The 23,252-nt window shown below is 41.4% G+C and overlaps 1 protein-coding gene across 1 annotated transcript in view; it reads right to left on the bottom strand.

Moving 5' to 3' along the window:
- The window catches only part of LOC110622581 (bark storage protein A), an 88,521-nt gene that overhangs the window by 1,739 nt on the left and 63,530 nt on the right, over window positions 1-23,252 (bottom strand). The window lies entirely within an intron of this gene.

Genomic DNA, 23,252 nt, shown 5'->3' on the forward strand with positions numbered 1-23,252 from the left:
TAGTTGGAGATTAATGATATTCCCTTAGTGTCCTTTGGTTATTTAACTAAGAGAAAGATATCCTAACAAGAAATAAAAATGAGGTATTTGGTGTCTAATATCATCGATTTCAACACTTAAATTAGTAATATGAATTGGATAAGTCTTTACAATGTAATGAGAGTTGTAATGATAATTTCTAATTGTTTTTATAAATTTAAAAAGATTACGGGATTATTAGTCAATGAATCTCATGTTTGTAGGAATTATATTAATTTTGTATTGACCGTTGGCAATAATTAATTAATGAAGTTTTTATCAATTTAGATTAGGCTCTACTTCTCATTACATTTGAGTCTAAGACAAACATTCTTAACCTAATCAAAGGTGGTGCGAAGTTACAGAAATGTCACCATCTTGACTGAACCGATGATGATCAAATAGTCCTTTTTTTGTGGGTGAGGTATGAGTTGTATCATGTAGAATTTAAATTAAATCGTGTGGGAAGAGAGGAGTATGTGCAGCGGCCGAATCTTTTGAAATAAAAGAAATAATAAAATATTTTATTTTAAGTGTTTCTTTAATATTTTTGACGAATTAGCGAAGGATCACTAATAAAAATTATCATTAATTTTTTAAAAATTTATCATTAATTTATCTTTATTATAATAATATGCTGATGTCACCGTAATATTTTTTTCAATATAGACAATGTTCGTCGCTAAATCCATAATAGATATTTTGTTTTTTCACAGCGCAACAGCAAAAAGCAACCTTTTTTCTTTAGAACTTATGTTATCTTTGGTTTTGCTATTGTTCTCCCATTTTTTAACACTCTCAACAAGCAACTTTCACAATGATTCTTTTTTTTTTTTTTATAATAGTTAATTTAAATTTTGTAAATAAAATTTATGCTAAGTATTTATTATTTACTTATTTTATATGTAAAGTTGTTATTTTTGTTGGTCCATGTAAAATAAACTTATGATTTTAGGAGTACTATTACTTTTTTTTTTAATTTATGTAAAATTGCAAGATATTTAATTTTAATTGTCGATTGAATATTAATGAAACTTTTTTTTTAGATTTTTTTAATATGATATCTTATATTTTTTATCTTATAATTTTTGTTTATCTTTTTTTTATTATATCAAAATTATTGTGATTTTTCTTTTTTAAATATAGTATCATATAAATTTACTATTATAACTCTATTTAATTTTATTTTATTTTTAAGAAATTTTTTAAAATATCTTTTATTATTTAATAAAATTTAATGTATTCAAGACGAGTATAATTAAAAATTTAATAAAAAAATATATTTTTTATTATATATATAAAAAAATAAATAAAAATTATGGATGAAAAAGAATAATAATTAGAGTATATTGCTAATTAATTTTATTTAAAGTATCTTAATTTTTCGTTATAAAATTATAAGTTTTTTAGATATATTATGAAAAAGTAGCAAATAACTTGTTGCAATTATAGCGTGTATGCAAACATTTAAAAAGTATAATATGTTTTGATGACAAAGTTTATTATTTTGCACAAAGTTATAACTTATTTATTTTATTTTATTTAAATTTGTTGTTTTTGTTATTTTCTATAAATTAATTTTTTTAATTATTAATTAGAATAACATTGGATGTTGATCGTTAAATTTATTATTTTATGATAATAAAATATTTTAGTTATTTTATTTACAAATGTTGCTTCTTATCTATGTAAAATAATTTTATGATATTCCATAATTTTATAAAATTTTTTGTTTTATGTAAAATTAATTACTTTAATTATTTTATGTAAAGTTGATATTTTTGTTATTGTTTTATACATTTTTTTATTATCTTATTTTATGTTCATTAATCATTTTTGTTATTTTATGTAAAATTATACGAAATTTGGTGGATATATGTATCACGCTTCATTATATTATCTATCTATTTATTTCTCTCACCATATATATATAATAACAAAGAGAAAATTTAAGCCTTTCTCTATGTTCAACATTTTATTTAAATTTTTTTTTTGTATTTTAATTAACTAATTTCAATTTAATATTTAGTATATAATATAATAATTGACAATATTTTATAATGTAATCTAATCTAAGTATGATAAAATTTAAATTTGAAATTTTTACATTTATTTATATTTTTGATTGGCGAACTATATATATTAAAATTAATTTTAAACAACAAAAATTATAATTATAATGAAATTAAAGTATTAAGAACTTTTATCTATTGATAATGACGATGGAGATTCAAAGAAATTGCAGAGAAAACAACAATGTTTCCACCAAGTATCTTGCTAAAACACGGTGTGCCAGTTTACAAGGCTCTGCAGATGCAAGGGGAGTTTGTTGTCACCTTTCCTAGAGCATATCATGCTGGATTTAGTAATGGTAAGAATTATCTCAATGTATTACATTTACCTACTTTTCATTCCTTAGAAAATGTCAGGTCCTTTTCGTTGCAGTCTATGCCTATTTTCTGCTTTTATGAACATTGCAGGCTTCAATTGTGGGGAGGCTGTGAACTTTGCTATTGGCGATTGGTTTCCATTTGGGGAACTGGCCACTAAGCGATATGCTCATGTTGGCATGATGTCAATCATTCCACGTGAGGAAATTCTATGCAAGGAATCAGCTCAACTTTTGAAACATGAAGATTTGAATCGCTCATATGCAAGATTGGCCTCTCGTAATTCTCTAGAGATATCCTTTGTAAGACATGCGGTTTTTCAATAATACTCTTTAAAGGCTAAAGAATAACCAATATCATTTGACTAAGACGATATAAGAGAAAAGATAGGTTAGAAGACGAAAAGTCTTATTAAAAATTTTTAAAAATTAAAAAGTGAGTTTCTAATAATAAAGGTAATAGTTCAGGGAGGTTATTTATAATAGAAACAAAATCCTAATATGTAAAAATATGAAAATACTCAAAATATTCAAAATAAATAATTAAAATGTAAAATTGATTCCCTAAACGATAGAATTTTCATATCGAACTTTGTGACAGGCCTGCGGCCCTCATTACATTTTTGAAAATCATGTGTCTCGAAATTTCCTTTCTGAAAATCTATCATGGGTCTCTATCGGACATCGGCAGCAAAAATTAAGTCCGGTCCAAATCTGCCGTAAAGTTGAAGACTAGTTGCTCTATGTCATTCCCTTTCACTTGTAAAAAACTCAATCTCGAGTTGTCATCAACAGGGTAATATTGAAATAGATTTGCCACGTTAAATGTCTTGGAAATTTTCATCTCATGTGGGAGGTCAAGAACATAGGTATTGTCATTAATCTTTTGAATGATCCAGAATGGACCAATCTTCTTGGTATCAAGCTTTTTCTGTCCTCCACCATGCTCCTTGCATAAGTACACTGTAACTTGGTCATCGACATTGAAGGGCTTGAAACGCCTATGTTTATTAGCTGTAGCTTTATATTTGTCATTGGCTTCTATAATGCATTGTTGTACCTGTTTGAAAACATCCATGTGCTGTTTTGCTAAGTTGCTTGCTGCAATACTGTTGTGAAAACTTGTGAATAGGGCAATAAAATCAACTGTATGCGTTGGGACTTTTATGTACACAATAGCAAACGATGACATCTTTGTGGAGCTGTGGACAATATTGTTGTAAGCAAATTCTGCTTAAGCAAAAGCAAGATCCCAAGCAATTTTCTTGTTATTGCAGATGCAGCGCAGAAGATTGCCAAGCATGCGGTTCACCACTTCAGTTTGTCCATCAGTTTGGGGATGGGCAGCACTACTGTATCGAAGTTCAGTTTCAAAATGTTTCCATAAAGTCACCCATAAATAAGCTACAAACTTCACATCTCTGTCAGAAGTAATGGTCTTAGGAACGCCATGTAAGCGAACAATCTCTTGGAAAAACAGTTTTGCCACATTAGAAGCATCATTAATTTTCTTGTAAGGAATAAAATGCACCATTTTAGAGAACCTATCAACAATAACAAAAATGAAATCAGATCCACGTTGAGTACATGGAAGACTAAGAATAAAATTCATAGACAAGTCCTCCTAAGGATGTGCAGGAATAGGTAGTGGAGTGTATAAGCTTGTATTCTGCCAATGTCCCTTCGGAGTTTGACAAACTAGGTACTTCTGGACCATCCAACCTGTATCCCTTTTTAATTATGACCAATAAAAATGCTCTTCCAACCCAGCAATAATCTTGTCACGCCCCAAATGACCACTCAAACCTCCTCCATGGATCTCCCGAATCATCTTTTCCTACAAAGAAGATCGAGGAATGCATAACCTGTTCTCCTTAAAAAGAAAGTCATCATGTATCAAGAACCCATCAGCAGGATGGTGAGTTTGGACTCTAGCCCATATATTAGCAAAGTCATCATCTGTAGCATATAAATCCTTTAGGAATTCAAAACCTACAACCTCCTGATTAACTGTAATCAACAGAGTAGCCCTCCTACTCAAAGCATCTGCCACCTTATTACTATGGCCAGCCTTATATTTGATGACATAATGAAAGGCTCCAAAGTAAGCTGCCCATCAAGCATGCACCTTATTCACATGTTTTTGAGTTTTAAAATGGATCAAAGATTGATGATCTGTATGAATAATATACTCTCACTGCATCAGATATTGCTCCCAAGCTTTAAAAGCCCGGAATACTGCATATAACTCCTGCTCATAAGTGGACCACTTCTTCCTAACTTCATTCAATTTTTCACTAAAGAAAGCATTTTAGACTGTGACAATACTCCACCAATCCTAACTCCACAAACATCACATTCAACCTCAAACAATTTATCAAAATCAGGTAGAGCAAGAATAGGGGCAGAAGTAAGCTTATCTTTAATATCTTCAAAGCTATTGTTGGTAGCGTCAGTCCAAGCAAATTTCTGCACTCTCTCTTTCTTCAAGTAATCTGTGATAGGGGCAACAATGTTGCTGAAATTTTTGATAAACCGTCGATAGAAAGTAGCAAGGCCATGAAAGCTGCGAACTTCAGAAATAGTTTTGGGGATGGGCCAATTCTGTATTGCTTCTACCTTCTTCTCATCAACGTGTATCCCTTTTGTACTAACAATGAATTTCAGGAACAGAACGCGCTTCGTCATATAAATGCACTTCTTAAGATTAATAACCAGCTCACTTTCTTGCAAGGCTGTCATAACTTGACGGAGATATTGTAAATGTTCTTCTTCGCTATGATTAAAAATCAAGATATCATAAAAATAAACAACCACAAATTTGCGTAAGAAAGGACGTAAAACCTAGGTCATGAGTCGCATAAAAGTGCTAGGTGCATTCGTCAAACCAAAGAGCATAACTAGCCACTCATACAAGCCTTCCTTAGTCTTGAAGGCGATCTTCCATTCATCTCCCTCCTTGAACCAAACTTGGTGATAGCAGCTTTTAAAGTAAATTTTGGAGAAAACTTTGGACCTGGATAGCTAATCCAGCATGTCATCCAGTCGTGGAATAGGAAATCGATACTGAACTGTAATTTTGTTGATGGAACTGCTATCCACGCATATTCTCCAAGTCCCATCTTTCTTTGGAACTAATAGGGCAGGTACTCCACAGGGGCTGATACTCTCCCGAATATGCCCCTTCTTCAGTAATTCTTCAATATGTTCTTGGAAGATTTCACTCTCCTTTGGAGTCATCTTGTAATGAGGCAGATTCGATAATTTTGATCTAGGAATGAGATCAATCTGATGTTGGATATCCCACAGAGGTGAAAGCTTGGATGATTCCTCCACTATCTTAGGAAACTCCTTCAACAGCTCTTTGACGGGTGGTGGTAAAGATGATGCGTCCTCCATTGCACCTTTTGCTCTCACCAATAAAGCCAATGTGCCTCCAGATTTCTCAACTGTGCCTGATAGCCTCTACACTCCCGTGAAAACAATAACAACATTCTTCCCTTCCACTTCAGAATGTTTACCGAAAGACAAGATAGTAATCTTCTTTTGATTCCACGTGAACATGTATAAATTATTCTTACTCTTATGCAAAGCATCAACATCGAACTGCTAATGCGACCTAGCAAAATTCCACAGCAATCCATATCCAAAATATCACAATTAACCAGTTCAGTATAAGATTTACTGATCGAGATAGGCACGTTGTAGATTCTGTTGACCTAATTGTCAGATCTTCCTTAATCCATCCGACTTTATATGGCGAAGGGTGCGTCTATGTAGACAACTGCAATTTCTCCACCAATTGCTTAGCTATAAGATTATCACAACTGCAACTATCTACAATTAGCCTGCAAATTGCCTCTTCTACTCGACACTTTGCTTAAAAAATCTTCCTCCTTTGCGTCTCATTCTCCTATTTTGTTGAGCATAAGATTTTCTTCACCACATAGGTAACCTCTCCAACTTCGGAACCAACAATAGATCTGTCACGTCATCCACTTTCTCATCAGTTTCAGCCACCTGCTCAACTACATTAACCTGTCGGCGATCAGTATTAATTCCTCTACGTTTTGGACAATTATTTGATCAGTGACTAGGTTGCCTGCTGTAGTAACATATGTCTCCTATTGGCTTCTAATAAGGATTGGTTCTGCCTCCTTTTTCTGCTGTAGTGGTGACTGCCTTTCCTTTACTGTCTCTCCTTTCTTCCATAGTACTCTGAGGATTGCTAGAATTTACAACCTTAGAAGGCTGCCCACTATAATTGCCTCTATACTGCTGCATCCCTATCGAACCAGAATTTCTGTAATTGAAATTCCAATTGTACTGCTGTAGTGGTTGCCAATCAACACACTCTTTTGCCCTTTTTGCCATTTCAATGGCATCTGCCAAGGTGAAAATCGCAGCTACTCCCTATAACACCCGGTTAAGCTCCGGCATCGGGATTCCAATTTTTCGGCGGAATCTTCGTTGGAATCCGGAATCCTAAGGCCGGAATCCCTTAGAAGGGTGAAAATAAAGGTTTTCTAAAATATTTTTTCATGTTCTTATGGTTTTAATGAAGAAAGAAAATGAGTTTTGAAAGAAAAGACCAAGGAGAAAAAAGCCAGGTTCGGCCGCTGAACATTGGCCTCTTGCAAAGGCACCTTTGGCCCCTGAAGGTGGTCTGGCCAGCCACCTATAAAAGGCCCCTTGCCCGAAAATAGACGATTTTTCTCTCTCTACTTTCGGGCATAGGTGGGATTCCGTCCTCTTTTGGTTGATTTTATGTTTTCCTACAATCATCCATGTTTTTAATGAGTTTTATTGTTGTTTTTGGAAGTTTTTAAGCTAAAGACCAAAGTTTGGAAGCTTGGAGACCTCCGGAGACTTTTCTCCCAATCTCCAAGTTTGGATCGCCTCTCCTCTCATTCTTCAAGAGGTAAGTGTAGATCCATACCCTCTTTTATGTTTTAAGTATGTTTTATAAGGGTTTTGGGTTATTTTTGCATGCATATTTTATGATGTTTTAGGGGGTTTTCGAGGCTATGTTTAGGGTCTCTATAGAGTATGTTTGGTCCCTCATTTGAGTCCGCCTGTGTAGGTTCGGACCCGAGAGACCGAAGAGACCAGCAGTGAGCTAGCTGCTACAGAGTTAGTTAAGCTTCAGCTAGAGGCGAGTAGAACATAACTCTTTTTATATTAAAGAAATCAAATGTTTTAAGCATGTTCATGCATCATGATATGTAATAGGTTGACTGCATTAGAATTCACGAATATGATGCATTGCATTATTTGATGTTGATGTGAATGGACAACAGGACGACCCATTAGCCCTCTAAATATCATGATATGTAACAGAAGTCCTGAGGAGCCCCACCGAGGGCCCGACACAGAGCTTATGTATGTAATAGAAGTCCTGTGGAGCTCCATCGAGGGCCGGGCACAGAGTAGAGGGATTTTTGGGTCAGTCCATCCTTGATGTGTATTGATTGTGTTGTGATACATTCCATGAAAGCATATTTTTATAGTGATATTTTATTGTTCTGCTCACTGGGCTTTTTAGCTCATCCCTTTCACCTAACCCCCAGGTTTGCACAAGCAGAGGTAGAAAGGGAAGTCAACAAGTGTAACAGTTATGTTTATGTAATAGAATAGTAGTGGACATGATATGGATTAAAATGAAATGTAAAGTAATGTAATGATGTTTTATGGATAGAATTGTGCTTTGCCCTAGTAATGAATGGTTAACCCTTTTGTACATGATCTATATGTAATGTTTTAATGATGAAATGTATATGGACCGAGCTTGACGTATGATATGTTGACCCTACTAGAGCATTTGTTGAGGGCTCTAGTATAGGGGTTTTATGCTTATGTCTATGGTGCATGCAGGTCAAGCTTGGTATATGAAAAGTTTTAAAATGTTATGGAAATGTATGATCATGTATGGGTTTCATCAGGTACACAAGATGCATAGTAGGCTTGCTACGAGTTCCGGCGACCTTAAGTCGACCTGAACCCTAGCACCGGTAGCGGTCCGGTTTTCAGGTCGTTACAGAGTGGTATTAGAGCCCTAGGTTCATATGGTTGGACCTAGAGTGTGTTGGGCTCATAGAGGTCATAGAAGGGCAAGCACAATAGGAGAAATCATGTCCACTAGAATAGAATGTAGAGTCTTGTCTTGATAATGATGTGAAATGCCATGATTATATGCATGTGTATTAATGATATGCTATGTATGTGATGAGGGTTCATGTGTTTCCACATGAACCATATGATGCTAATGCTATGTGATGAATGTTGTTTTTCAGAAAGCAGGATGAGAGGCTCACGTCGATTCTCTAGATTGACAGGAGCTCCACCTGAGAATAAAGGAATGGATGCCCGTCCCCCTGCTTTGCCAAGGGCAATGTCAAGTAGAACAAGCAGAGAAGGGACATCAAGGGACCCTAGAAGGTCTTTTGATGAGAGTAGGAGGAGAACAGTTCAGGGTAGAATGCCAGCACCCTAGAAGGTCTTTTGATGAGAGTAGGAGGAGAACAGTTCAGGGTAGAATGCCAGCAGATGTGAGGGAAACAGAAGAAGGTGGTCAGAGGAGGGATGGCAGTTTAGGTGTGGGCATGTCAGCAGAGGGTACAGGGGAGTCATAGAGAGGCGCTTAGGCCTCGGGGTTTGCCCATCCACCCCAGTTTTCACCCTACCCATAGGGCCTAGGGTATCCGATGGGGGGTACATTGGATTACTCCGGCTTTAGCCCATACCCTTCCTTCATGCCCTATCCTCCTTTTTATCCACCATATCCACCATACCCCATGTATCCACCCTCACCCTTCTATCCTTATGCAGCGAACCCTACTCCAGGGGGTGCTGTACCCACTCCTCCACCTGCAGAACCTATAATCCCTGATGTTCAAATACCCAAACCTAGCTCATCTGATGGGAGTAAGGTAAAGATGACAGATTACCTAAAGCTGGATGCTTCCAAGTACAAAACAAGAGATGATCCATTTGAGTATCTCAAAGTGGTGAAAATGATAACAGATGAGTTGGAAGCAAGTGATAGTAGAGCCATTTAGATGGCGGGTGTAATGACCCGAAAATCGGACCGCTACCGGCGCTAGGATCCGGGTCGACTTAAGGCTGCCGGGACCCGTAGCAAGCCTGACATAAAACCTGTAAACCTGTATAATCCCCTACATGATCCACATTATGCATAAAAATTTAAAACTTTTCTTTCCTTTGAACATCAACCAAACTCAACCTGTGCATAATATTAACATAACTTCGATCCCTCTGCGGGATCTCATCTGTGCCCTCAATGGGTAACATACATCTGTTGAGTTGGTTTACATAAACATCAGCAAAATCTCTAAGATCATGTATAAAAGGGATACAACAATCTATGGTCAAGCACATACTAACATCCATAAAACTCATTACATAACTATACTGTACTTTTACATTACAATTTGATCATGTCCATTGCTAGCTATTACATAAGCATGACTTCTTTACTCTATCCGGACTCCCGCACTATATCCTGTACCTGTAAGCCTGGGGGAAAAGGGAGAGGGGTGAGCTAAAAGCCCAGTGAGTAGAGCTATTAAAAACACATTAACACTATGCTCAAATGGAATGCATCATAACACAAACAATTCACATAAGGGTTGGGTGAACTTGTCACCAAATAGTCCAAGTTAACTCTGTGCCAGGCCGTAGCATGGGGTCCTGGTCTTCCTGTCATACATACATTACTTACCATTTTCCAGGGCCTCCTCTGGGCTCCTGGTCTTCGAGTCCCATAACCGTGCCTTACTCTGTGCCAGGCCTGTAGACTGGGGCCTGGTCTTTCTTACTCTGTGCCAGGCCGTAGCATGGGGTCCTGGTCTTCCTGTCTTGGACTAATTGGGTCATCCAACATTCACCCACATCAACAACAATTTATGCGATGCGGCATATTCGTGAAAACTAATGCAATCATCCTATTGCATAATCATGATGCATGATACATGATAAAACATTTAACTTAAAAGATTAAGTTTAGTTCCACTCACCTCTGGCTGACTCTGACAGCACCGAAGCAGCTGAACTCACTGCTGGGGTCCTCGGTTCCTCGGGTCCGAACCTACACAGGTGGACTCAAATGAGGGACCAAACATACGTAAATACAACTCTAATATACTCCCCAAAAACCCCCTAAAACATCCTGAAAATATCACATAGAGACATGCATGAAATGGCTGAACAGGGCACTTTCGGCGGCACCTTCGGCGGCCGAAAGTCCTGGACAGATCCGAAAGTCAGGCACTTTCGGCGGCACCTTCGGCGGCCGAAAGTCCCAGACAGAGACGAAAGTCTCTTTTCGGGGGCAACTTCGGCAGCCGAATGCTGCCTCCACAAAGGGGGTTCGGCGGCCGAAACTCCCTTCGGCGGCCGAACCTGGTTTCTGCCAGAAGGGCAGAAACTTGGTTCAAACGAACCTCTTGCCTCCCAAAACCTCCAATCATGCATAATCTCGTTCTACAACATGCATACCACACATACAATACACCTAGGGGTCTCAAACTATCATATACCCCAACTACAACACTTCAAACACATAAAAATTAACATACATTGCTCAAAAAGTCATAAAAAACCCATAGGTTCAACATATACCCTAACATGCATTTCACCCCTTAAAACTTCATAAAACTTGTTTAAAACATACATTGAGCTTAAGATCGGCTCTTACCTCTTGAAGATCGAGGGTTGAGGAGATCTAAACTTGGAGATGGGAGAAGTTCCAACTTTTGGTCTCCAAGCTCCAAAACTCGTTCTAAGCTCAAAGATCTTCAAAACCAAAGTTATAAACTTGTAAAGTTCATGGAAAAAGGAAGGAAAAACTCAAGTTTGGGGAAGGATGGCGGAATGCTCACCTTAGCCGAAATGGGGAGAAAAAGCTCGCCCATTTTCGGCTAAGGGACCCTTTTATAGGTGGCTGGCCAGGCCACGTTCGGGGGCCGAATGTGCCTCCGCATCCATGCAATGTTCGGCGGCCGAACTTGACTTTCGGCGGCCAAACCTGGACTTTCCTCACTCATGCTTTCGGGGGCCTAACGTGCCTCCAAAACGCATGCATGTTCGGCGGCCGAACTTGACTTTCGGCGGCCGAACCTGGGTTTTCCTCCAATGCTATTTTCATGCAAAAACTCATTTAATTTAATACTTAAAATCATTAAAACATGAAAACATTTAAAAAAAAAAAACATGATTTTTACCCTTCTAGAGGTCTCCGACATCCGAGATCCCACCGAACGGTAGGGATTCCGATACCGGAGTCTAGCCGGGTATTACATTCTCCCCCCCTTAAGAACATTCGTCCCCGAATGTTCCTCACTAGCACATGCAAGGCATACAACATATCATACACCTAAAACACAAGGAGACTAACCTTAAAAGAGATGAGGATATTGCCGGAGCATAGACTCCCGTGTCTCCCAAGTGCATTCTTCCATATTGTGGTGGTTCCACAGGACTTTCACCATCGGGATTTCCTTGTTTCTCAGCTTTCTGATCTGGGTGTCCAGGATCCGTACTGGCTGCTCAACATAGGTGAGATCCTCTTGGATCTCCACATCAGGCTCACTAAGAACCTTGCCCGGATCTGACACGAATTTCCTCAACATAGAAACATGGAAAACCGGATGGATTCTCTCCATTGAAGCAGGTAAATCCAGCTTGTACGATACATTCCCAATCTTTTGCAAGACTTCAAAGGGTCCGATGTACCGCGGAGCCAGCTTACCCTTTTTCCCGAACCGAACCACTCCTTTCATTGGAGACACCTTGAGCAATACCAGATCCCCCTCCTGAAACTCTACTAGTCTTCTGCGGATGTCTGCATAACTCTTCTGTCTGCTTGCAGCTGTCTTGATTCTTTCTCTGGTCATGGGCACCACCCTGCTGGTGATCTCTACTAGCTCGGGTCCTGCTAAGGACCTCTCTCCTACCTCTTCCCAGCAAACAGGTGATCTGCACTTCCTTCCATATAAAGCTTCATATGGAGCCATCCCGATGCTAGCATGATGGCTGTTATTGTAGGCAAACTCCACCAAAGGTAGATGCTGCCTCCAAGAACCGCCAAAGTCCAGCACACACATCCTGAGCATGTCTTCTATTGTCTGGATGGTCCTCTCTGACTGTCCATCAGTCTGGGGGTGGAAGGCAGTACTGAAGTCCAACCTGGTACCCATAGCACTCTGCAGACTCCGCCAAAACCTGGAGGTGAACTGGGGCCCTCTATCTGACACTATTGAAACAGGAACCCCATGCAGTCTGACTATCTCATCAACGTACACCTGCGCCAACTTGTCCACAGAATAGCCACTCCTGACAGGGATAAAGTGAGCAGATTTGGTGAGTCTGTCCACAATCACCCATATGGAGTCCAATCTGTTGGACGTCGCCGGTAACCCCACTACGAAGTCCATAGCTATATTCTCCCATTTCCATTCTGGAATAGGTAGCGGGTTAAGCATTCCAGCCGGCTTCTGATGTTCCAGCTTCACCCTCTGACATACTTCGCAGGCTGACACAAACTGTGCCACTTCCCTCTTCATCGCTGGCCACCAATAAACCTTCTTCAGATCTTGATACATCTTGGTGGCTCCGGGGTGAACGCTGTATCTTGCATTATGAGCCTCTCTCATAATGTCTCCTTTTAGCTCTATGTCATCTGGTACACACAATCGACTCCCGTAGCGGAGGATCCCCTTATTGTCGAATCTGAACTCACTGCCCTTGCCTGACTGAACAGTCCTGGCAATCTTCACTAACTCTGGGTCCTCGTGCTGTTTCTGAGCCACCTGCTCCAGAAACACGGGTGTCACTTTCATCTGAGCGACCAAGGCACCTGTACCAGATAACTCCATCTGTAGACCTTCCTCAATGAGCTTGTAAAACTCCTTCACCACCGGTCTCCTCTCTGCCGTGATGTGGGATAGACTGCCTAGTGACTTCCGGCTTAGGGCGTCTGCCACGACATTCGCCTTACCCGGATGGTACTGAATCTTGCAATCATAGTCACTCAGCAACTCTACCCATCTCCTCTGTCTCAAATTCAGATCCCTCTGACTCAAGATGTACTGCAGGCTCTTATGATCTGTAAAGATCTCACATTTTACCCCATAGAGGTAGTGCCTCCACATCTTGAGCGCAAAGATTACTGCTGCCATCTCAAGGTCATATGTGGGGTAATTCAACTCATGCTTCTTTAGCTGCCTAGAAGCATAAGCAATCACCCTCTCATTCTGCATAAGCACACAACCCAGTCCCACACGGGACGCATCACAAAAGACTGTAAAGTCCTCTCCACTAGATGGCAGAGCTAACACTGGTGCTGAAGTCAACCTCTTCTTAAGCTCTCCAAAACTCTCTTCGCATTGGTCGGTCCACAGAAACTTCTGATTCTTCCTGGTTAGTCTGGTCAGAGGAGCTGCTATCTTCGAGAAGTCCTGAACGAACCTCCTGTAGTAACCTGCCAAACCCAAGAAACTTCTAATCTCTGTCACTGAAGTGGGTCTAGGCCAGTTAGCCACAGCCTCTGTCTTCTTGGGGTCTACCTCAATCCCATTCTCTGACACTACATGCCCCAAGAACGAAATGCTCCTCAGCCAGAACTCACATTTAGAGAACTTGGCATACAAGCCATGTTCCCTCAAAGTCTGCAAGACCAACCTCAGATGATGGGCATGCTCCTCTGCATTCCTGGAATACACCAAGATATCATCTATGAAGACAATAACGAAGTGATCCAGGTACTGGCTAAACACTCTGTTCATGAGATCCATGAATGCTGCAGGGGCGTTAGTTAACCCGAACGGCATCACAAGGAACTCAAAATGCCCATATCTGGTCCTGAAAGCCGTCTTTGGCACGTCTTCTTCCCTGATCCTCAACTGATGGTACCCCGATCTCAGATCTATTTTGGAGAAACAACCCGCTCCTGCTAGCTGGTCAAATAGATCGTCGATCCTTGGCAATGGGTACTTGTTCTTGGTAGTGACTTTGTTCAACTGCCTGTAGTCGATACAAAGTCTAAGGGATCCATCCTTCTTTCTCACAAACAAAACTGGAGCGCCCCAAGGTGAGGTACTCGGTCGGATGAAGCCCTTGTCTACCAGCTCCTGCAACTGCTCCTTCAACTCTTTCAATTCTGCTGGCGCCATCCTGTAGGGAGGGATAGAGATCGGTCGGGTTCCAGGCATCAGTTCTATCTCGAACTCTATCTCCCTAGCAGGTGGTAAACCTGGCAGTTCGTCCGGGAACACATCTAAAAACTCTCTAACCACTGGCACCGAGGCGGGCTCTCTAACCTGACTATTAAGCTCTCTCACATGAGCCAAATACCCCTGACATCCCCTCCTAAGCAACCTACGAGCCTGAAGAGCTGAGATCATACCTCTAGGTGTACCCCTCCTGTCTCCTCTGAAGACAACCTCTGATCCATCCTGACCTCTGAACCTGACTACCTTGTCCCTGCAGTCCAAGGTAGCACCATGGGTAGATAACCAGTCCATCCCTAGAATGACGTCAAAGTCTGTCAAATCTAGAACCACAAGGTCGGCGGACATGCATCTCCCCTCAACAAAAACTGGACTACACTGACAGACTGACTCTGCCACTGATGGATCACACTTGGGTCCACTGACCCAGAGAGGACACTCTAACCCAGAGATCATCAATCCCAACCTCTCTACGGCCCTCGGAGCAATAAAAGAATGAGATGCACTAGGGTCCATCAATGCATAAACATCCGAACAACCTATGACGAGATTACCTGCCACCACGGTATTGGATGCGTCTGCCTCCTGCTGTGTCATTGTGAAGATCCGTGCTGGGGCTGATGGACCTTCACCTCTGAAACCCGCTGAAGAAGAGGCTGCTCCTCTCCCTCTGCCTCTGCCACTGGCCTGAGTCATGGCTGGAGCTGCTGGCTGCGCTACACTGCCTGAAGCTGTCTGCTGGGACTGAGCCATCGGGGCCGCTCTTGGACAATCACGAGCTATATGCCCCTCCTGACCACATCTGAAGCAGGTGTTCGTCCCAAACCGACATACTCCCTTGTGTGGTCTACCACACCTTGCACAAACTGCATTATCCGCACCAGAGCTTGAGCCACTCCCAAATCCCAGACTAGACTTGACCTTGTTCCAGAACTTATTCTTCTTACCCTTGGGTTTACTCCATCTCTTACTGCCTGAAGCTGTTGCACTCAAGGTAGAGGGGTCTAACCTTCCCCCACCCGGAGTTTTAGAACCAGAAGCTTGTGTCACTGTCTGCTTAACTGTCCCCTGAATGATGGCACTAGCCTCCATTCTCCTAGCCATGTCTACTATGGCGTGGAAACTCTCTTTATCTGCTGACTGTACCAAGGAGGAATACCTGGGATGGAGCTTCATGATATACCTCCTTGACTTCTTCTGGTCTGTGCTAAGGTCCTGCCCAGCAAATGGCAGCAACTCCATAAACCTGTCAGTATATTCGTCTACACTCATGTCATCAGTCTGCCTCAACTGCTCGAATTCTATCATCTTCAATTCCCTTGAACTATCAGGGAAAGCCCATCCTGCAAACTCGTTTGCAAACTCTTCCCAAGTCATGCTGTCCACTCTCGGGTTCACATAATTCTTGAACCACTCCCGTGCCTTCTTGCACTTAAGCGTGAACCCAGCCATCTGAATGGCTCTACTGTCATCCGCCCCTATCTCGTCTGTAATTGCCTTGACCCGCTCCAAGTACACGAACGGATCATCACCGGTTTCAAACTGGGGAGCACCCAGCTTCATATAGTCTGTCATCTTAACCTTGCTCCCACTGGCTGAGCTAGGTCTAGGTGGTTGAGCAACTGGGGCTGCTGGTTCTGCAGGTGGTGGAGGTGGTGCAACATTTTCTGAGGTAGGGTTTGCTGGATTTGGATAGTAGGGTGGAGGTGGATACATTGGGTACTGAGAGTATGGTGGGTAGTATGGTGGGTATGGCATCTGTGTGGGGTAAGGGCTAAAACTAGGGTAATCCGATGTACCTCCCATCGAATACCCAGGATGTTGTGAGAAATGTGGGTAGTGAGGTGGCTGTACAAATCCCGAGGCCTGAGTGCCTCCTTGGGACTCTCCCACTCCTTCTTCTGACATACTGACTCCCAAACTGCCATCCCTCCTCTGTTCTACGTCCATATCATCCCCCATATCCTCTGACGCTCCTCCCTGAACAGTTCCTCTGACTGATCTGCTTCTACCCAGATCCAAAGACCTTCTAGGGTCTCTTGCTGCTCTTTCTCTGTTGGACCTACTAGACATTGCCCTAGGCAATGCTGGAGGACGGGCGCTCATGCCCTCATCCTCAGGTGGTACTCCAGTCAATCTTGCTGATCGACGAGTTCCTCTCATCCTGTTTTCTGAAAAACAGTACACATCAAGCAAGCATTAGCATCATATGGTTCATGTGGGCACACATGAACCCTCATCACATACATCACATATCATAGCATATCACTAATGCACATGCATATTAACATGGCATTTCACATCATTATTCAAGACAGGACTCCACATCCTATCCTAGTGGACATGATCTTTTCCTATTGTGCTTGACCTTCTATAACATCTATGAGCCCGACACTCTAGGTCCGACCATATGAACCTAGGGCTCTGATACCATTCTGTAACGACCCGAAAATCGGACCGCTACCAGCGCTAGGATCCGGGTCGACTTAAGGCCGCCGGGACCCGTAGCAAGCCTGACATAAAACCTGTAAACCTGTATAATCCCCTACATGATCCACATTATGCATAAAAATTTAAAACTTTTCTTTCCTTTGAACATCAACCAAACTCAACCTGTGCATAACATTAACATAACTTCGATCCCTCTGCGGGATCTCATCTGTGCCCTCAATGGGTAACATACATCTGTTGAGTTGGTTTACATAAACATCAGCAAAATCTCTAAGATCATGTATAAAAGGGATACAACAATCTATGGTCAAGCACATACTAACATCCATAAAACTCATTACATAACTATACTGTACTTTTACATTACAATTTGATCATGTCCATTGCTAGCTATTACATAAGCATGACTTCTTTACTCTATCCGGACTCCCGCACTATATCCTGTACCTGTAAGCCTGGGGGAAAAGGGAGAGGGGTGAGCTAAAAGCCCAGTGAGTAGAGCTATTAAAAACACATTAACACTATGCTCAAATGGAATGCATCATAACACAAACAATTCACATAAGGGTTGGGTGAACTTGTCACCAAATAGTCCAAGTTAACTCTGTGCCAGGCCGTAGCATGGGGTCCTGGTCTTCCTGTCATACATACATTACTTACCATTTTCCAGGGCCTCCTCTGGGCTCCTGGTCTTCGAGTCCCATAACCGTGCCTTACTCTGTGCCAGGCCTGTAGACTGGGGCCTGGTCTTTCTTACTCTGTGCCAGGCCGTAGCATGGGGTCCTGGTCTTCCTGTCTTGGACTAATTGGGTCATCCAACATTCACCCACATCAACAACAATTTATGCGATGCGGCATATTCGTGAAAACTAATGCAATCATCCTATTGCATAATCATGATGCATGATACATGATAAAACATTTAACTTAAAAGATTAAGTTTAGTTCCACTCACCTCTGGCTGACTCTGACAGCACCGAAGCAGCTGAACTCACTGCTGGGGTCCTCGGTTCCTCGGGTCCGAACCTACACAGGTGGACTCAAATGAGGGACCAAACATACGTAAATACAACTCTAATATACTCCCCAAAAACCCCCTAAAACATCCTGAAAATATCACATAGAGACATGCATGAAATGGCTGAACAGGGCACTTTCGGCGGCACCTTCGGCGGCCGAAAGTCCTGGACAGATCCGAAAGTCAGGCACTTTCAGCGGCACCTTCGGCGGCCGAAAGTCCCAGACAGAGACGAAAGTCTCTTTTCGGGGGCAACTTCGGCAGCCGAATGCTGCCTCCACAAAGGGGGTTCGGCGGCCGAAACTCCCTTCGGCGGCCGAACCTGGTTTCTGCCAGAAGGGCAGAAACTTGGTTCAAACGAACCTCTTGCCTCCCAAAACCTCCAATCATGCATAATCTCGTTCTACAACATGCATACCACACATACAATACACCTAGGGGTCTCAAACTATCATATACCCCAACTACAACACTTCAAACACATAAAAATTAACATACATTGCTCAAAAAGTCATAAAAAACCCATAGGTTCAACATATACCCTAACATGCATTTCACCCCTTAAAACTTCATAAAACTTGTTTAAAACATACATTGAGCTTAAGATCGGCTCTTACCTCTTGAAGATCGAGGGTTGAGGAGATCTAAACTTGGAGATGGGAGAAGTTCCAACTTTTGGTCTCCAAGCTCCAAAACTCGTTCTAAGCTCAAAGATCTTCAAAACCAAAGTTATAAACTTGTAAAGTTCATGGAAAAAGGAAGGAAAAACTCAAGTTTGGGGAAGGATGGCGGAATGCTCACCTTAGCCGAAATGGGGAGAAAAAGCTCGCCCATTTTCGGCTAAGGGACCCTTTTATAGGTGGCTGGCCAGGCCACGTTCGGGGGCCGAATGTGCCTCCGCATCCATGCAATGTTCGGCGGCCGAACTTGACTTTCGGCGGCCAAACCTGGACTTCCCTCACTCATGCTTTCGGGGGCCTAACGTGCCTCCAAAACGCATGCATGTTCGGCGGCCGAACTTGACTTTCGGCGGCCGAACCTGGGTTTTCCTCCAATGCTATTTTCATGCAAAAACTCATTTAATTTAATACTTAAAATCATTAAAACATGAAAACATTTAAAAAAAAAAACATGATTTTTACCCTTCTAGAGGTCTCCGACATCCGAGATCCCACCGAACGGTAGGGATTCCGATACCGGAGTCTAGCCGGGTATTACAGCGGGGTTCACACTAAAATGTAAGAGAGCCAAGGAATGGTTTAAGAATTATGTGGACCCGAGGTTGGATAATTTATCCTGAGAGGAGTTTGCAAATGAGTTTGCAGGATGGGCTTTTCCAGATAGTTCAAGAGAGCTGAAAGTTATTGAGTTTAAATAGCTAAGGCAGATGAAAGAGATGAGTGTCGATGAATACACTGATAAGTTCTTAGAGCTGTTGCCATTCATGGGGCAAGCCTATGACACAGAGTTGAAGAAGGCTAGGAGGTATACCATGAGGCTTCATTCCAGGTATTCTTCCTTGATCCAGGCAGCAGAGAGGGACAGCTTCCATGCTATAGTGGATTTAGCGCGGAAGATGGAGGCTAGTGCCATCATTGAGAGGAAAGTTAAGCAGACAGTGGCACAGCCCCCGGGTTCTAAAACCCCTAGTACAGCAGTATCGGACAGTAAAAAATGGAGCAAGTCCAAACCCAAGAAGAATAAGTTCTGTAATAAGTTGAAATCTGGTCTGGGATTAGGTGGTGGCTTGAGCTCAGGATCAGATGGTTCAGAATGTATGAGATGTGGGAAGTCGCACAAGGGAGTTTGAAGGTTTGGGACTATGGCATGTTACAGATGTGGGCAGGAGGGGCACATAGCTCGAGAGTGTCCTAATGCTGCCAGGATAGCACAGTCTCAGCAGGCAGCTCCAGGCAGTGTGGCTCAGCCAGTAGCTCTAGCCATGGCTCAGGGCAGTTTTGAAGGTCATCTTGATCTTGTAACCTTCTTGATAATTCTGTTGGGGATTTGCAGGCACATGATTGGCGGTGACTGTGCGGTTGTCGAGGCTGGTAAAAAATAACCTTTTTGATTATCCACAATTTTACAACTGTAGATAGTGGCAAACGGATCGAATTCACAGCGAATTGATACTCACCTATTTTTCTCATCAAAGACCAAGTAAATAAAATGAAAATAAAATAAAAAGGGGGTTTTGAGATTGTGGAGCTAAACTAGAATTAAAAGATATAATGTAAAGCAAATCATAAAGTAAAGAGAATTCAATAATGAGAAAAGTCTAGTTGAAGAGTTGGATCTACTTCAGTTGTTGGGATTGATCATTGACACTTATATTCTTTTATTTGACTCAATAAATTAGTTATGGGAATGGAAGACGCTTCTCACCACCATATCCCTCCTTAAGCATAGATTAACTAGGAAACGTTCTCTAATTAATCACTAATCAACAAGTTGCCAAGGAACGTCTTTAGAGTTTTAGATTCATTCAACTGTCAATTGCATTAAGAAATAGAGAGACCTAATTTTAGCTATCCAAACGTATGGTGATCTTGCTAGATTATGCAATCTCCTTGGTTTTTACACCAAGAGTTACTTGTCTTTAGATAATTCAAACAATTGCGGACTTAAAACTATCCAAACTAACAAATTATTATTTTGCAATCAAGAATTAATGGGCCCTATTGATTTAAAGAACAAAGCAATAATAGAATTAAGTATGAAATTGCATAAATATTGAGAAATAAAAGAAGAATATAATAAGTTTAGATCTCACAATCCATAAACAAATTGAAGTTTCACCTAATCTTCAACTAGAAAAAGGGGTTTCATCCACTCATGACTAAAACTAACATAAAAAATAAAGAAAGAAAGTAAGAAGAGGAAGAAGAAGTGCCGGCTGGGCGGCGGAAGTAGGCGTGCGGCTGCTATCTTCAATTCCAAAGATGAGATGTTCTCCTGTTTGCTGGTTTGGCCCTCTTTTTATAGCTGAATAGGCTGCCCTACGTTCCCTTGATTTGTTGGAGTTCTTTTCCTATTTGGAGTTGGATTCTTTGAAGACAATTGAATTTTCTTGAGATTTGGCTTCCTTGATAGGCGGAATAGGGTGTTGAGTTGTCTTCACGTGTTTGGGGAAGGATGGACTTCTTGAAGGTTTGACTTTTGAGTTTTCCGCGTTTCTGCTGTCTGCTGTCACGAGGTCTGTTTGCCCAGTTTGCTTAGGCAAATAATATAGTCAAACAATCTGTTTTGGTGTTGTCTGTCACTCTACTTTTGTTCTGCGGGGTCTGTTTGCCTAGTTTGCTTGGGCAAACAATCTGGTCAAAAAATAAATCTGCGCTTTTCTCATCCTTCTCCCATTTTAGCTGCAGTTTGATTTGGCAAACCGACTTGAGCAAACCAGGATTTTTAAATTTTTAAAAAAATTATTAATTCATTCATATTTTAAAATTATTAAAACGTATTTGTATTTTGTAAAATCAAATCGTTAGTTAATTTATTTAACTCAAGTTAAATGGACTAAATAGTATAAATATTTAAATTATAAGGATTAAGTAATTTATATAGTTAAAATTATAGAGACTAAACATGATAAATAATTTAGAGTATTTGAAGGTTCTTCAAAATAAAAACTAAAGAGTTGAATTTTATAATATATATAGACATTTTAATTGAATGACTTTAAAATAGTTACAAACTAATTGTAACTGTAATACCCGGCTAGACTCCGGCATTGGAATCCGTGCCTTTTGGGCGGGTTCTCTGTGGAATTTGGAATTTCACAGGATGACGGATTATGCTAGAAGGGTAAATTGCATGTTTTCTCAAAAGATTGTCATGGTTTTAATGTTTTGAGTAAGGGAAACTGAGTTTTTGGAAAGAAAAAGGCCAAGGGGATTTTACCAGGTTCGACCGCCGAAGGTCATTTTCGGCTGCCGAACGTTGCATGGTTTCGCATGCACGTTCGGCTGCCGAAGGTGAGGCGGCTGGCCCCCCTATTTAAGCCACTTTGGCCGGAAACAGGGGTGTTGCACCCCCTGTTTCAAGCCAAAGGTAGGCTCTCACCTCCCCTGGCATGTTTTATGAGTTTTCTTCAAATCTTGCATGTTTTTACATGTTTTAAACTTGGTTTTAGAGATTTGGAGCAAAGTAAGCTAAGTTGAGCAACTTGGAGTTTGATTTGGTTCTTCCACCCCATCTCCAAGTTTGGACCATAAATCCTCTCGTTCTTCAAGAGGTAAGCATGGATCCTCCTCTCCCCTTTATGTTTAAGCATGTTTTTAAGAGATTTTTGGGAGTTTTGTGAGTAGTTAAGCATGGATCTAGGTTTTGAGTAAATGATGAGTTTATGCCATGTTTGATGATTTCATGTGTTTGATGGAGTTTAAGTTGAGTTTTTGAGCTCCTTTATGCATGTTCATGAGAGTTGCATGTTTTGGAAAGTTGGCTTGCATGCTGATAGGTTGTGTGAGGTTTTGAAGGCTGTGGAGTGTAAGTTGCCCGAGTTTCTGCCTTCTGGGGAAACTCAGGTTCGGCCGCCGAAAGAGGACTTTCGGCCGCCGAACCCCTTATGGAAGCAGTTTCGGCTGCCCAAGCTTGCCCCCGAAAATGGACTTTCGTCTCTGGAGGCAAGTTTCGGCCGCCGAACCTGCCGCCGAAGGAGGGTGACTTTCGTCTCTGGAGTGGATTTCGGCCCCCGAACCTTGCCCCCGAAAGTGGACTTTCGGATCTGGAGAGGACTTTCGGCCACCGAAGGTGCCGCCGAAAGTGCCTGACTTTTGGATCTGGAGGGGGGTTTCGGCCGCCGAACTTGCCGCCGAAAGGCCTCTGTCCAGCTTTTCTTTGCCAATTTTTCCATGCATGTTTATGATGTTTTAGGGGGTTATTGGGGGGGATATCTATAGTTATGTTAGAGTATGTTCGGTACCTCATTTGAGTCCGCCTGTGTAGGAACGGACCCGAGGAACCAAGGAGGCCCCCAGAGTTAGATTTTCAGAGACAGTTCAGCTGTTGATAGAGGTGAGTAGAACGAAACTATGTTTTAAGTAAATAAATGTTTTAGCATGTTACATGCATCACAAATGCCATGTCTTAGTAGGTTGTATTGCATTAGTGACCACGAAGCTGTTGC

This window comes from Manihot esculenta, chromosome 9, assembly GCF_001659605.2.
Source record: "Manihot esculenta cultivar AM560-2 chromosome 9, M.esculenta_v8, whole genome shotgun sequence".
NCBI classification, from domain to species: Eukaryota; Viridiplantae; Streptophyta; class Magnoliopsida; order Malpighiales; family Euphorbiaceae; genus Manihot; species Manihot esculenta.